Genomic DNA, 11,522 nt, shown 5'->3' with positions numbered 1-11,522 from the left:
ATATCTACTATGAACAAATTATCTGGATAGATACTGAAGTTGACTCACTATTTGGTGAAGAATTCTTGAGTACCTAGTATGTGCTGGATATTACCCTAGGCATCTGGAAGAAAGCTGTGAACAAAAGAAAACTTGTTTTTTGTACAGTTTGTATTTTAACCGGTTGAGATATTAATGCATGATAAATAATAAATCGTTGGTTCAATTACGATGCATGCTCTGGGGAAAGAAGAAAGAGGATAGGACATATTGGTGGGATGAGGTGTTCACTATTTGGTGAGGGGTCAGGAAGTGCCCCCTTGAGCAGAGGAGTAAAAACTTGAAGGAAATAAGGAAGTAAACCTTGCGTATAGCTCAAGAGGAATTCAGCTGCAAATGCCCTGGTGTATGAGTATACCTGGCAAGTTTCAGAAATATTGACTAGACCAGTGTGGGTTAAAATTAGTGCATTTGGTGGAAATGAAGGCAAAGAGGAAATAAGGCCATAATTCATGGTGTTGCCAGGATTTCAGGAAAACAATTACACTGAATGGAAACTGATGTCAAGCACAAGATGACTTGGGGAAAAATAGACTGAAAAATTGAGAGAAGAGATAGGAGTTTAGAGGCTATTGTAATATTCCAGGCACATGATCATGGCAACAGTGGGGATGATGGGAAATTGTCATATTCTTAATATACTTTAAAGTCAGAGCAAATGGAATCTAATAGATAAGGAGAAACGTATCAGAAAGAAGAAGAGTTCAGTAATTACTCTAGATTTTTGGCTTAATCATGGGGAATAATTTAGTTACCATTTTCTGAGATGAAAAAGAAGGAGACAAGGGCTGGTTTGTGGGAAACACATCAGGAGCTTAGTTTCACAAAAAGTTGTTTCAGATACCAATCATAAATTTAAGTTGGAATATCGATTAAACAGTGTACAGTTATGTTTAATTCCCTAATGCGATTGATGAAAATTACTAAAGGACCTACTGAATACAAGGCCCCTCTCAGTGTCAACTCTTTGAGGTTTCAACCTTTGCTGATGCTAACGTATAGCTAATAGGAGAATGGAAAGAAATGGAAGCTTTTACCATCAGAAATAAAAAGCTTACAGTAGAGAAATTCAGTAGAATATAAGTAAACAGAGAGAAAGGAAAGTCCTATAGTAGAGTAGGATGTGCTGTATTATTTCACTGGGCATGTTTATGTACCTGTAATCATATGTTTTTGTATTTTTTTTAAGATTTTATTTATTTATTCATGAGAGACACAGAAAGAGAGAAGCAGAGACATAGGCAGAAGGAGAAGCAGGCTCCACGCAGGGAGCCTGATGTGGGACTTGATCCCAGATCCCAGGATTGTGTCCTGAGCCAAAGGCAGACACCCAACCACTGAACCACCCAGGCGTCCCCATATGTTTAATACATTACAGTGATTATATCTATAGTTCATCAAGACACTTCTATACAGAACGTCCTCAAATATAAGAATCAGGTTGTCCAGAATGAAAATAATTTGTGGAGGAGTTTGTGCAAATCAGTAAGAATAAAAAGGTGGGTCATGAGCAAACAAGCATAAAGGCCAACAGTTCTTTGAGAATGGAAGCCAAACTCAAACACAGGTTAAAAAGAGCTAGGAATGATTTAAAAAATGTCAATTATCATTAAAAATGTTAGTAATTGGTTAGCAAACATTGACTCATTGGAAATGAGTTGAAAACTTTCATTAATTTCTAAGTCTGAGAAGAAGTGGTCTCTGGTAGAAAAAAAAACATTAAATTATGTGATCTGTGAAGAATAATTTATGAGAAATATATATAGTCATTTCTATTTGTGTAAATGTTTAATTCAATACATTTTTGGTATGTTTTGAGAAACCCATAAATGCAATGTTGATGCCAACTCAAAACATGCTCATTGTCTCTCATTTTAAAATCAAAATGTTGCTTTCATACACAGAAAAAAAAAAAAACACTTTTAAACTAAACACCTACTGCTCACTCCAATAGCTACATGCATGTGTAGTAAAAGTATAAAATAATGCCAGGGAAGGAAACAAATTTCAGAATCACGCTTACTGCCAGGGAGCTTAGTGGGAAATGGACTTGAGTGGGGAAAACAAAACTTCAGTTTTATTGACAGCGATCTCTTCACTAACTAAGAGCTTTATAAAAATTAAGGTATAGTTTATGTTTTGTGGAATACACATATTTTGAGTCTATCGGTCAGTGGATTACCAGAGTGGAGGTATGTATCATTTCCATCACCCCATCATTTCCCCCCTTCCTTCCCCTCTTGATCATTCCTCTCAGAAACAATCACCTGAACTGATTGATAATCAGTTTGTCCTGTTTTAGAACATTATTTATATGTAATCATAGAATGTATACTCTGTGGTGTGTAGCTTTTTCCATATGGCAAAATGCTTTTAAGGTTTATCCATGTTGTTGCAATTATTGCTAAGTAATCTATTACAAGAATCCACAGTTTGTTTATCCATCTCCTGATGAAGGGCATTTCTAGTTTGGGGTTATCATGAAAAAAGATGTCACAATATGGTTTGTGCAAGGATTGTTGGAGATGTGTCTTTTTATTTCTCTTGGATATGACAGAGGAACAGTGTTGTTGAGTCATATAGTAGATGAATATTTAATATTTTTATGAACTGCTAGACAGTTTTCCAACATACCATTTGCAATCATTTTACACTCCTACCGGCAATATGTGAACATTCCTATCACTCTATGTCCTAGTCCACATTTAGTTTTTTAGTCACTCGGACTTTAACCATTCTAGCATGTGTATGGTAGTATATATCATGTTGGTTTTAATTTGCATTTTCCTGATAATTACAGAGGTTGAGCACTAATCCCTATGTCCTTTAGTATTTATTTCTCGGAAGCCACATGCCTCTAATTCTTTATATTATATTATTTTTGGACAAAATTTTGCCTATTTTCTTTAGTGTAGTAGTTATTTTTCATCTACTTAACATATCTATTTGTAAGAAACCATTTGAAAAGATAGTTTATGTATTCATTTGAGAGGGAAAGAGAGTGCACAAGTGAGGGGAGGAGTAAGGGAGAAGGAGAAGCAGACTCACCACTGAGCAGGGAGCCCAACAGGGTGGGATCCCAGGACCCCAGGATCATGACCTGAGCCAAGGCAGAAACTTAACCACCCCACCACAGTAAGAAGACCCTTTTGAAGCCTTAACATTGATTGCTACACCCTATCAAAGTGTTATGAAGTATCAAATCACGTTACTGGAAAAAGTTAAAAGAAATGAAATTTATTAATAACATTGCATTATATATCTTATTCATTACAGTCCACTTAAATAATCAAAAATGTAAAAATTATATAAAATCCTATAAAAATGCACACTAAAAATGTATAGTACCTCAAATGTCTTTACAATCCTCAATTAGACATATACTATACATAATAATATCAAAATCTCAGAATTTCTTCAGATGAATCCATTTATTTTTCTTGAAAATGGTGGGATTTAAAAGGGATCAATAGCTCCCTCAAGTTGGCATTTTTACAATGCCTATGCTGAAGATAAAATAAATGCTAAGTATCTTAGACAGTGCAAGATTATATATTCTATTTTCTCAGAGAATTCTTACAATGTAGTATCTATTTTTTATAATGATTTTTCTGTTGAAGTAGAGCATAAATATTTGAAAAAATACAGTGTAAATAGTTCCTGTGAATAAAAGGATCCTACCTCTTCAGATGAATTGTTAACTTTTATAGGAAGACAAGGAGAAAAAAGATACCTTAATTTTATAATGTGGTTGAATGTAAAATTACAACTGACCCTGGGTCACTATAATGATTAAATATAGAATTGATGCAGATCATTGGATAATTTGTATACCAAACTAGCTGTTTCTATTTAAAGACTTTGTATAAAACTAGTAGTAAATATAGATTAAAGTAAAGATGTTTTCCAAGTTCGAATAACAAGAGTTTTTAAAGGTTAAATATTTGTTTTGGAGGCTCCTGGGTTGCTCCATCAGTTAAGTGTCTGCCTTCAGCTTAGGTCCTGATCCTGGGGTCCTGGATCCAGTCCCAAGTCAGGCTCCCTGCTCAGCAGGGCGTCTGCTTCTCCCTCTACTCCTTACCTTCCCCCTGCTCGTTCTCTCTTTCGCTGTCTCTCTCAAATAAATAAAATCTTAAAGAATATATATGTGTTTTGGTTATAGGTTCAGTGTTCTGGCTTTTCCCCATTCTTTTCTGCTATGTTCTCTTTCCTCTCTCTCTTCGTTTTCTAATGCCATGTGAGGTGCTAACCTTTGGTTTCATAACTCCTTTGTAATTTTAAATTCAGAATAGAGCATATGTTAATATTTGAATATTGTCTCTAATTATGCATGACTTTCCCAGGAACTAGATACAAGGAATACCTGAGGTAGAAGTCTCTTCTAGTTTTATCAGAAGCAGAATTGAGATCCGGAGAAGACATGTGATGGGCTTAAGGACACCATTGGACTCAGGTCAAGAAATACTGACTTTTATTCCAATGATTTTTACATTTAAAAGCTCTTTGTCCCATATGCTGGCAAATTGAATTTAAATAAAATTAAAAAAAAATAAAAGCACTCTGTTTATTGAGCAATCTTTCAGTTTTGATTTTCAGCCAAATATATCTGTGTGTGTGTGTATAAATATATTTGGTCATCTTCAGGAAATTTATAAGCTAATTTGAGGACAAATTTGTGAAAAATATAATTTAATAAACATAGATAAAAACATAGTCCAGATCACAAATATATTAGGTACTGTTAACGTGATTAGTAAGAATTTCTCCTCTAAGTTTTCCACCACCAGAACAAGAATAAAGGTAATAAACAGACACTTGGTTTTATTTGTTTCCTAATAAGTAGTTGTGATAAAGTGCTAACTCGCTCATTCCTTAAACATGTATTGATCATTCTGTGTCCCAAAATGTTGTGAAACTAGTGATACAAACAAAATTAAGATTATATTCCCTGATTTCAAGGAGCTGAATTTCTCATGAATTTATACAAGATAGGTGAGCCAAAATGCTGTGGAGAAAATATAGTTAAAATTAAAAATGTTATGAGATTTTGAAATGTTCCTATCACCTAAACTAGTAAAGCAGGGGACATCTAGGTAAAGATTGGAGGAAATGTTGTGCCCCATCCTACAATACGAGGACAATTACAGAAACAAGGATGTGAGGAAATGGGAGGTATTGGAACTCTGACATAAAAATGAGGAGACTGTAGTGTGGGAGAAGAGCAAAGAGCTGAATTCGAGAGAAAGATTGGTGGGAGCTGAGGTACAGGCCCACAGGAGCTAAGAGTCTATCTATATCTCATTTGGGGTCAGCAGGCAGCATGGAAGACTTTAAGCTAACATGTGACATGAGAAGAATTGCATTTTAAATTAATCACCATGGCATCAACATAGAAAAGGACTGAAGGAGGGGAAAATAGCAGATGGGATAGCCATTGAAGACTGTGTGAATAGATTGGTATTTAAGTGTAGGGCTCATTTGTGGAGATGGCACTGGGGTGATGATTAAGAAAGAGATTGAAGAAATGTTTAAAGGAAGAAGTGGCAGACTGTCACCCACTCTCTCTCTGTCTCTCACTCTCTCTAATGAATAAATTTTAAAAAATATTATGATCTGAGAAAAAATACATAGTACTACTTTTCTTTGATATTATGTTTAAATTAGAATCAAGAAGAAAGTGATCTTTTCCTACCAAAAAATCTTATCTGCTGGCTTTTAAAAAACCTATTCTAGGGTTAAATTTTAAACATTAAAAAAAAAAAAAAAAGAAAATGTCCCTTTTAAACAGTTAAGATGTTAAATGCAGAGATTGAATAAAACAAGAATGAGTAGTTAGTGTGTGCTATTAATAATGCAAAATAAAGGAAACTTTTTAACGATGCAAATGAAAATATAAAAGAGAGGTAAAACTTAGACATAAGAAGAAAATAACTTAGAAAAGTTCATGTCAAACTTTAAAACAATAATTAATTTTTCAAAAAGACCATTTATGTAAGCGAAGAGATAACATATTTTGAGGTTAAAAGTATAATTAATTATAACAGAATATATGTTAGGCTTTTAGGCAATAAGTAAACTTACAAGTACTCACAACAATAAATTAGCTGCTTATTCTCCCTATTGAAAAATGTTCTTTTTTTGGACCATAAAAATTAAAATTGATATCTATATCTAAGGCAGCTAAATAAAATAAATCATTTTGCATTTGATTTCTAAGTACTGAAGCCAGAGGCTCCCTCTAAATAACTATTAAATCAGACTGAGTTTTAAAATATATATTATTTGGGTGTCTGGGTGGTGCAGTTGGTTAAGTGTCTGACTCTTGATTTCTGCTCAGTTCTGTAAATATCTGTGAAATCCATCTGGTCCAGTGTATCATTTAAAGCTCTTGTTTCTTTGGAGATGTTGCTTAGAATACATGTCAATTGTAGAAAGCGCTATATTCAAGTCACCAAGTGTAAGTGTATTATTACCTAAGTATGTCTTAACTTCGGTTATTAGTTGATTGATATACTTGGCAGCTCCCACATTCGGGGCATAAATATTCATGATTGTTAGGTCCTCTTTTTGGATAGATCCTTTAAGTATGATATAGTGTCCCTCTTCATCTCTTACTACAGTCTTTGGGATAAACTTTAATTTATTATATAAGGATGGCGACCCCTGCTTTCCTTTGAGGACCATTCGAATGGTAAATGGTTCTCCAACCTTTTATTTCCAGGCTGTTGGTGTCTTTATGTCTAAAATGAGTCTCTTGTAGACAGCAAATAGATGGGTCCTTGCTGTCCTGGGCCCTCCCCGCCTCCGCCTGTCCTGGGGGGAGCGCAGGATCCTGGGCTGTGTCCCCAGCGCCCTGGGCACTCTCCCTGGGGCGCAGGTGCTCTGTTAGTGCCCCCGGGAGCCTGAGGGCATCCCCGCCCTCCTGGGGTCCTGCTCCAACTCCCTGAGAGCCTCTCCCTCCAGGAAGTTTGGTGCAGCTCCTGCTTCTCCGGGACGGGGCTCTCCTGTCCTGGGGGCTCTCTCTGCAGCCTCAGCCTGGCTCCTCGCGGGGCCCCTCCCCCTTGGATGCTTTTTTCTTTCTTTCTTTCTTTCTTTCTTTCTTTCTTTCTTTCTTTCTTTCTTTCTCTTTCTTTCTTTCTTTCTTTCTTTTCTTTCTTTCTTCTTTCTTTCTTTCTTTCTTTCTTTTCTTTCTTTCTTCTTTCTTTCTTTCTTTCTTTCTTTCTTTCTTTTCTTTCTTTCTTCTTTCTTTCTTTCTTTCTTTCTTTCTTTCTTTCTTTCTTTCTTTCTTTCTTTCTTTCTTTCTTTCTTTCTTTCTTTTCTTTTCTTCATCTTCCTACCTTGATAAGAGCGCAAACTTCTCACTATAGCATTCCAGCTGTTCTTTCTTTAAATCTCAAGCCAAATTCGTAAGTTTTCAGGATGATTTGAAAGTTATCTAGGTAAGTTGGTGGGGACAGGTGACCTGGGGACCCTACTCCTCCACCGTCTTGCCCCGCCTTGACCCATAGCCTAGTTTTATAATGCATTTTCCTGTTTTATGTTTTTTGAATCTCCTCCAATGATCTTTAATTATCAGTTTACTAATGAGAGAAACCCAAAGCTGCAGAGTCTCTGACAAATTCTTCAAGTATATATTTAAGTCCCAAATAAGTTAGGTGTCTCATTCTCCTATAATATAGAAATGTGAAATGACAAATTTGAAACAATCTTTGAGTGCAGCTACATATAAAATATAGTTTTGAGTACAGGGAATTCAAATGTAAAGTTACTGACACTGCCCTCAAGATGCTTACCTACTAATCTGGGACATAAACAAATATACAGAGAAGTTTAGGAGACATTAAATATATTTTGGGATAGTTTATGTGGGTAAGATGATACAGGGAAAATGCAATCAGATCAGGAGACTGAGTCAGAAACTTATAGAACATTAATGTTATGTATGAGAAAAAGAAGATGAGTACAGGAAAATACCTCAGAGAAATAACCAAATGAAGAGATTTATGAGATGTTCCAAGAAAAACCACTAACAGAACTGAATAAAAGAGACTTTCAAGTGCAAATTAATCTCTTTCAGTGTCGATTTTCTCATTTGCAAGATCTTATAATAATAGTGTTGAGAAAAATGGTGAAAATGTTTATAAGTCACAATGCACAGTAAAGTTGGCCAGTAAATTTTATTTATTTTTTTATTTTTTACTTTTTTTTATAATAAATTTATTTTTTTTAACAGACCTTTTTTTAAATTTTTATCTATTTATGATAGTCACACAGAGAGAGAGAGAGGGGCAGAGACACAGGCAGAGGGAGAAGCAGGCTCCATGCACCGGGAGCCCAACGTGGGATTCGATCCCGGGTCTCCAGGATCACGCCCTGGGCCAAAGGCAGGCGCTAAACCGCTGCACCACCCAGGGATCCCAATAAATTTATTTTTTATTGGTGTTCAATTTACCAACATACAGAATAACACCCAGTGCTCATCCTGTTAAGTGCCCCCCTCAGTGCCCGTCACCCATTCACCCCAGCTCCTTCACTCCTCCCCTTCCACCACCCCTAGTTCGTTTCCCAGAGTTAGGAGTCTTCATGTTCTGTCTCCCTTTCTGATATTTCCTACCCCTTTCTTCTCCCTTCCCTTCTATTCCCTTTCACTATTATTTATATTCCCCAAATGAATGAGAACATACACTGTTTGTCCTTCTCCGATTGACTTACTTCACTCAGCATAATACCCTCCAGTTCCATCCATGTTGAAGCATATGGTGGGTATTTGTCGTTTCTAATAGCTGAGGAATATTCCATTGTATACATAAACCACATCTTCTTTATCCATTCATCTATCGATGGACACCGAGGCTCCTTCCACAGTTTGGCTATTGTGGACATTGCTGCTAGAAACATCGGGGTGTAGGTGCCCCGGCATTTCATTGCATCTGAATCTTTGGGGTAAATTCCCAGCACTGCAATTGCTGGGTCGTAGGGCAGGTCTATTTAAACTCTTTGAGGAGCCTCCACACAGTTTTCCAGAGTGGCTGCACCAGTTTACATTCCCACCAACAGTGTAAGAGGGTTCCCCTTTCTCCACATCCTCTCCAACATTTGTGGTTTCCTGCCTTGTTAATTTTCCCCATTCTCACTGGTGTGAGGTGGTATCTCATTGTGGTTTTGATTTGTATTTCCCTGATGGCAAGTGATGCGGAGCATTTTCTCATGTGCATGTTGGCCATGTCTATGTCTTCCTCTGTGAGATTTCTCTTAATGTCTTTTGCCCATTTCATGATGGGATTGTTTGTTTCTTTGGTGTTGAGTTTAATAAGTTCTTTACAGATCTTGGATACTAGCCCTTTATCTGATATGTCATTTGCAAATATCTTCTCCCATTCTGTAGGTTGTCTTTGAGTTTTGTTGACTGTATCCTTTGCTGTGCAAAAGCTTCTTATCTTGATGAAGTCCCAATAGTTCATTTTTGCTTTTGTTTCTCTTGCCTTCATGGATGTATCTTGCAAGAACTTGTTGTGGCCAAGTTCAAAAAGGGTGTTGCCTGTGTTCTCCTCTAGAATTTTGATGGAATCTTGTCTCACATTTAGATCTTTCATCCATTTTGAGTTTATCTTTGTGTATGGTGCAAGAGAGTGGTCTAGTTTCATTCGTCTGCATGTGGATGTCCAATTTTCCCAGCACCATGTATTGAAGAGACTGTCTTTCTTCCAATGGATAGTCTTTCCTCCTTTATCGAATATTAGTTGACCATAAAGTTCAGGGTCCACTTCTGGGTTCTCTATTCTGTTCCATTGATCTATGTGTGTGTTTTTGTGCCAGTACCACACTGTCTTGATGACCACAGCTTTGTAGTACAATCTGAAATCTGGCATCGTGATGCCCCCAGCTATGGTTTTCTTTTTTAAAATTCCCCTGGCTATTCGGGGTCTTTTCTGATTCCACACAAATCTTAAAATAATTTGTTCTAACTCTCTGAAGAAAGTCCATGGTATTTTGATAGGGATTGCATTAAACGTGTACATTGCCCTGGGTAACATGGACATTTTCACAATATTAATTCTGCCAATCCATGAGCATGGAATATTTTTCCATCTCTTTGTGTCTTCCTCAATTTCCTTCAGAAGTGTTCTATAGTTTTTAGGGTATAGATCCTTTACCTCTTTGGTTAGGTTTATTCCTAGGTATCTTATGCTTTTGGGTGCAATTGTAAATGGGATTGACTCCTTAATTTCTCTTTCTTCAGTCTCATTGTTAGTGTATAGAAATGCCACTGACTTCTGGGCATTGATTTGTATCCTGCCATGCTACCAAATTGCTCTATGAGTTCTAGCAATCTTGGGGTGGAGACTTCTGGGTTTTCTATGTAGAGTATCATGTCATCGGCAAAGAGGGAGAGTTTAACTTCTTCTTTGCCAATTTGAATGCCTTTAATATCTTTTTGTTGTCTGATTGCTGAGGCTAGGACTTCCAGTAGTATGTTGAATAGCAGTGGTGAGAGTGGACATCCCTGTCTTGTTCTTGATCTTAGTGGAAAGACTCCCAGTGCTTCCCCATTGAGAATGATATTTGCTGTGGGCTTTTCGTAGATGGCTTTTAAGATGCTGAGGAATGTTCCCTCCATCCCTACGCTCTGAAGAGTTTTGATCAGGAATGGATGCTGTATTTTGTCAAATGCTTTCTCTGCATCTAATGAGAGGATCATATGGTTCTTGTTTTTTCTCTTGCTGATATGATGAATCACATTGATTGTTTTATGGGTGTTGAACCAGCTTTGTGTCCCAGGGATAAATCCTACTTGGTCATGGTGAATAATTTTCTTAATGTGCTGTTGGATCCTATTGGCTAGTATCTTGTTGAGAATTTTTGCATCCATGTTCATCAGGGATATTGGTCTGTAATTCTCCTTTTTGGTGTGGTCTTTTTTAATATTATAATTGTCTTTCTTACTTTTATCAATGTTACCATCATTAAGAAAATAGGTTGAGTAGGAAACAAAAAGGCAGAGAAGTTCCCTTTGAAGTAGATAACTTTGAGACTGGAAGGAAAAGCTAATATTCATATTCAGTTTGAGTTATATAGAAGGGTCTGACTAAGCATTTGATGATCTAATGGCCTCAATATTTTCCACAAAGGAGGTCAACGAGAAAAACAGTGTTAGAATAAAGCAAGTGTAGAAATGAGTTGAAATGCTATATGTGTTTCTATAAAATACTATCTTTTATATTTTAAAACTTAAAGTGCAAGGTAGACATCCTTGTATCAAAAGGAAAATTCAAAATTTTATTAATTCCATTTTCTCATATTTGAAAATAAACATTGAAATAAGATTGGAGCCTTGTTATTTATTTTAGCTATTGAAATTAATATTTGACTATTGACCATACTTTTTTTGATTTATTAAATCAATATTTATTTTCTACTATTTTGTTTTCTATCAGCATTTTTTTTTTTTCCGGTTGAAAAATTTATTTTATTTTTTATTTTTA

Source organism: Canis lupus, chromosome 14 (genome assembly GCF_048164855.1).
Source record: "Canis lupus baileyi chromosome 14, mCanLup2.hap1, whole genome shotgun sequence".
Taxonomy (NCBI): Eukaryota; Metazoa; Chordata; class Mammalia; order Carnivora; family Canidae; genus Canis; species Canis lupus.
This window is presented reverse-complemented; position numbering follows the sequence as displayed.